The sequence below is a fragment of the Ixodes scapularis genome, unplaced genomic scaffold (assembly GCF_016920785.2).
Source record: "Ixodes scapularis isolate PalLabHiFi unplaced genomic scaffold, ASM1692078v2 PGA_scaffold13__105_contigs__length_92229423, whole genome shotgun sequence".
Classification (NCBI taxonomy): domain Eukaryota; kingdom Metazoa; phylum Arthropoda; class Arachnida; order Ixodida; family Ixodidae; genus Ixodes; species Ixodes scapularis.
This window is the reverse complement of record NW_024609839.1, coordinates 56,787,616-56,793,699: the sequence shown is the minus strand read 5'-3', so window position 1 is coordinate 56,793,699 and position 6,084 is coordinate 56,787,616.

Here is a 6,084-nt window from a genome sequence, read left to right as displayed (position 1 = left end):
CTTGTCTTTGAGATCCTTATACGTGCTCACGGTTGTACTGGTGCCTGATGAGGAATCAGTCACGACAGTCGCTGGCGTTCGGCCGGATGTTAAGTTACTCGGCAAGTCAGGGAGAGTCTCGGAGATTTCGTGAATTCGCTCTCCCGCATAGTGAACTAGAAGGGCGCGTATGCGTGCGTCATCTTTCACGTCAAAAGCAATGATAAAGTTTTCGAATCTGGTTACCCACCGTCGCCATTCGGAGCCGATGTTAGCGGCGTCGGTGGCGTCCAAGTCGAACATGAGCAGAGGAGCCGGGATCAACGCCATTGTTGGTGGGAATGTAGGCCTAGCTTCGGAGCCGACACAGTTTGGTAGATCACTGGCTGGCTGTGAGTTCGTGCAAGGGAGTTACCTGTCAGAACTGTAGGCGGAGACAGTCTGAAGCATCCTCGTCGCCGTTGTAGAGTTGCAGTCGCGGTGCATAAGCCGTGTGCTACTACTGCGTGTAGAATGAACGAGGGGCAGCCATTTCCATTCCCTGGATTTATTCTTCCTCTTTCTCCTTTTCCCCGCTGCTATATGTGTTGCACGCGCACACATAAAATCCACATCACTACACCTGCCTTGCCCAGCGTCAGAAGCCGTCGCGATCGTCCATGGAAAACAATAAACCAAACGTCATTAGGCTTTTCTGAGTCAAGCAATGACCAGCAAATCTTTCAAGCTCATCACGAGATTTTAAACGATTCGCCGTTCGCATTTGATTCGCCGTCATCGCTTCCATATGTCGCACCCCACTTGTTGAAAGGCATATTGTCCCGAACGACAAATGATGTGGCGACGAATAACTGGGGAAACTAAACGTTTAATGGGGGTGAACTTGTGCCAAAAACAACATAAATGAAAGTTAGCGTCGCGTCGATGTCGGCGAAGCAGCAGGATCGAGCGCTGGAGCGAGACTGACCCCGGCTTACCACACGGAGCCCCTTATGTACACGTGTCGGCTTCTGGAAAAATCGGCGTAGAAGGTTTGGCGTATAGAACATTCCAACCTCTAATAAGCATCATGGTTCTTGAATTTGCCAGAACGCGACATTAGAAAAACAATGAAAAATGAAAAACGTTTACAAATCTCTGTAATGCGAAATTAGAGCGCAGCTCTTGAGGACGAGTAGGGGAGGGTGCGGAGGGGAGTGTATGTCCCTTTTCCTTCTCCTCTTCCTCCTCCTCCTCCTCCTCCCTTCCCACTTCCTCCCCTCCTCCTTTCCTCCTCCTCCGTACCCTCCCCTCCCCCTCCTGCACACCCTCCCATCCTCCCCCTTCGTACCCTCCTCTCCTCCTCCTTCATACTGTCCCCTCCTGCTACCGACCATCGGCATCACTGTGCTTTCGGCCGCACTTCTACACCATGGTCATGTCAAACTTCTGCAGGCGTAGACTCCACCGGGCGAGGCTTCCTGAGGGGTCCTTCAGGTTCGCAAGCCAGCAGAGCAAGTGGTGGTCCGTAACCACTCGGAACAGACTTCCGTACAAGTACGGGCGAAACTTGGTTATAGCCTAGACGACGGCGAGGCATTCTTCCTCCGTCGAAAAATAATTATCCTTCGCCTTGAACAGTGTACGGCTTGCATAGGCAATTACCCGCTTTGTTCCCTCCTGTATTTGGACCGGCACCTCGCCAAGCCGCGTGTTACTTGCGTCCGGGTGAATTTCTCTTTATGCATGCTGGCCAAAAGTGCCAAGGACGTGAAGTGTTTGAAGCATTCGTTTAAGCTCATCGAACACTCGCTGGTGCTCTTCTGCCAACTAAAATTTACGGCGTCTTTTGTAAGGTATGTAGGGGCGCAGAAAACTTTGCGAAATTTTGAACGAAGCGCCTGTACTAGCCGCAGAGACCTAGGGATATTCTTACGGCCTTTTTGTCCGACGGCGAGAAAAATGCGACTACGGCGTGCGTCTTCTCGGGGTCAGGACGAACACCATCGCTGCTTACGACGTGGCATAGAAACTTGAGCTCACTTTTAGCGAACCGACATTTGGTTGGTTTGAGAGTTAGTCCAGCGGCCTTGGTTGCTTGCAGTACGGAAGACGTCGCCGTAGGTGCTCGGCGAAGTTGCTGGAGAACACTACAATGTCGTCGAGGTAGGCGAGACAGCTCTGCCATTTGAAGACTGCTAGCACGGTGTCCATGACACGTTGGAAAGTCGCCGGCGCTGTGCTTAGACCGGACTCTGAAGTTGATAACTTTAAATTTGTACAGACCGTCGGGCGTGACGAAGGCAGTTTTCTCCCAGTCCCATTCGTCAAATTTGATCTGCCAGCAGCCATTATTCAAATTCATTGACGAACAGTATCGGGAGTGACGAAGACGGTCTAGAGTATCGTTGATGAGAGGAAACGGATAAATGTTTTCTTTTTTTTTTTTTTTGCAGCATTGAGTTAACGATAGTCAACACAACATCTCAGGGTCCCGTCCTTCTTTACATGCACAACAGGTGAAGCCCATGGACTGCTTGAAGGCTGGAGGGTGTTATCATTGAGCATTTCCTGAACCTGCTCTTGAATAACTTCCCGCTCTTTCAAAGAAACACGGTACGGTGACTGGTAGAACGTGTGCACGTCACCGTTGGTAACAATTCGATGTTTTGCCACTGGTGTTTGGCGAACTTTCGACGACGTGGCAAATGTGCTACTCATTGTACTCAGCGAGGAGATCAACCAGTTGTCGGTGATTTGAAACTGGGAACTCGGCGTCGATGTCGAATTGCGGCGGCGACGTGCTCTTGTGCTGCGACGACGAGGTCTCCTCAGAGATTGCGGTGATCGCGGCTGGCGCTTGAGGATCTTCGACGTGACCCACGGTGGTCCCTTCGTTAGGCGCTGAGGCTTCTCTCGAAAGTTCGTCACCAGAACCGTTATGCGTCCTTCTTGAAGATCCGTTACGCCTCGTGCGACGCCAATTTCTTTTTAAAGGAGCAGTTGGACGCTGCCTTCCAGGAGAGCTTCACCGCGCATCGCTGCGTCGGTCATGACGGTTACAAAAGCACTCGAACGCGGCGGCAGGTTCACATGGTCGGCAGTACATCGGATCGCGGTTGACGTTGTGTTGGGTGGCTCAACCGGCGGCAGGACAGGCTTTCGCAGCGTCAACTGGTTTGAAACGAGGTCAATGACGCCCCCATACTCGCAGAGAAAGTCCATTCCGAGGATAACGTCCCTCGCGCAGTCTTGCAGAACGACAAACTTCACAGGGCACGTCTCCCCATGAATCTTGACGCGAGCAGTGCATCTCACAACCGGTGTGATGAGGTGCCCTTCGGCGGTTCGTATTTGAGGTCCATCCCATGGCGTTGCCCCTTTTCGCAGGCGGCGAGAGTGCCTCCCACTCAAGACTGTGTAGTTTGCTCCGGTGTCCCCGAGTGCCGATGCTTCGTGGCCGTCGATAACAACGTTTAGGTTATTCGGCACTGTTGCAGTGGTGTCGTTGCGATGCGTGGCGTCGGGAGAGTGGGAGTGCTCCGGCGTTCTTGGAGGCTCTTTACTTTGGTCGTTTTCGACAACGGCACTTTCAGGCGTTGCCGCACTTAGTTTTCCCGACGAGATAGGAGGCAGTGTTGCGGAATGGGCTCCCCCCCCCACCCCCCTCCCATTCCAATTCCATTCTGGAGAATTAGAGTTTCCGACAATTCCATTCGTTTTAGCTTTTCGGAATAGAGACACTGGGCCCATTTTCACTCCTGGAATTGCTGAACTCCACCATTCCATTCCTGTAATTCCTAAACGTAAAATAATTGCCATCGACAGCCACATTGTGTTACTGAGAAAGAGCAGCATAAAGTTGCCTGACGTTGTCAAACGTGGAGGCGCCTGCAAAATTATGCAAAATATTCTTCAAAGAACTCATTCTACTAAGCTGAAGGGTGGTCGCACAATGCGCTTTGTGGCACTTGGTGTCATTGCAGGCATTGATTGCGCAATCAAGCGTAAAAGGCCTGAAAGTGAAAAAAAAAACAGCTTCCGAAATTTAACACCAACCATTTTCTTCGTAAACGGACCGTACATGCACCACAGATACATGATTAGTATGTTTTGTGTTTGATAAGGCCTCAAAGTTGTGTAGTTCATGCGTGGCACAAGATGAACCTATCCGGCTCCCTGCTTCGAATACTTGCACTACGGAACCGCTACTGCGCTGTTAGAAGCGACGCCGGGTATACCTACCTTAAATCTCCATGCACTGCGGCAAGAACAAAAAAAAAAACGTTGACAAACTGAAATCGTTATACAGCGCCATCACAAGGGACTGTAGCACCATATTTTAGAACCCAGGGGATCTGCCTTAAAACATATACTTTTGTATATGCTGAACGATTCTTGTGATTTCAATTTTTTATTCTCTTCAACGCAGAAAATAGAAGATCGGGTAGATTAAAAGCAGATAGTCCAGCTGGTCATTACTCCGGTTCGGTTTCGGTTCGGGTTGCTTTCATTTTGTTCCAGTTCGGTTCTGGTTGAGTGGTGCTTTTGAAATAACTGTTTGGTTACCGGTTCCACCAAGCACGAACCAGTTCAAAACGTTTCTTGAGAAAAAAAAATGCCCACAGCTCCCAGTCGTTAAGAAAAGGTTAGTTCAACACGGCGCCATCATTATGAAAACAAATTTGGTCATCAGAAGCCGTGCTGTGGAAACGAGGACAGCAAAACAAATATAAGCTTAATTTTGTTTTGTGATCTTGAATTTTGAACGCAAACAGCGTTCTATGAAAAAAACGTGGTTATGCACGCACTTGGAAACAGTACCGAAGTACAGTACTCACATGTGAAGTCAATCAGCCAGCACGCACAGTGACACACTGACGGTAGCACGCACCGTACCCGCACCAACTATACCCACAAAACAATCTAGTCGGTAGTTGTTTAGACAGAAGTTTAGTCAGCCAGAGTATGGCGAAATTTTACCCACCGTAGATGAGACATTTAGCCAGTGAAGTAGGACTACTAGCCTGGGGTTTTTAACGCGCTTCACGCAGTACTGATGGACGACCGCACGCCGGTACAGTGTTCATCCTGATCGATACGGAAAACTGCCCGGACCGCTTACCCGAACGACTTGCTCAAACGACTGAGATGAAGAGGAGAAAGACAGCAAAAGCCGGTCGAAAGATGATTAAAAAAAAAAACGGCACAAGAAGACAACTAGCGACTGCTTGAATTTTCTGCAAGCAGCTTCTCGGACTTTGGGCGACTGGCGTCCCGTCGGCCGGCGCCGCAGTGTGGAGCTCGCCGCGGCTTCGCTTCTTGGTGCCTTCAGATTTCGCCACTGCAGAACAAACGCGCTGACAGCCGTCAACTTTTTGCTTTTATGTCAATGTTTATGTCTGCTTCATTTTTCTTAAGGAACGCTGCATAGAAGCTTAGCAACCAGAAAATAAACTAAACACACACACACACACACACGCACGCACTCATACAAAAGAACAGCTGTTTACCCTTTCGGCATATACTCCGTTTGACCTTACGATTTGCCGCGATGGCCGCTACGAGCTACAGGGCCAATCCATAGCTCGTAGCTTGTCTCGTGACTCCGCTCTCCACGCGTCGCTCTGCTTAATTGGAAGGACACGTGATGTCTTCCACGCTATAAATTGGCTGCGGTGGCTCGTAGCGTCCTTTGCGGTCCATGGGCTATGGAGAAACAAGGTATAGCAGTGTACGCATCCCTCCTCTCCGATTCGTCGACGCCAGATCGTGCTGCACATAGGCGTGAAATATACTTATTTGTTTCACTGAGCTGTATCTATGCCGTCACTGCCGCTTGTTTAGTCAAAACTATGTGGCGGACGCCACAGGTAGTTGCGAATATTTAATAGACTTCGCGCCGCCACTCGCAAGAAGGCGCAACTCACATTTTATTGCGTTGAACCGTTGCCAATGAACTGGAAACCGCCATATGAGATTACGGTTCTGTTCAGGTTCAGGTACAATATCGAATGATTGATTTCGGTTACAGTTTTGTTCCGGTTCAGTTAAAAATAGTAGTTTTTTGCTCCGGTTATCGGCTCGGGTTCGGTTCGACACCCTCGCTAAAAGCTGCACTCTAAG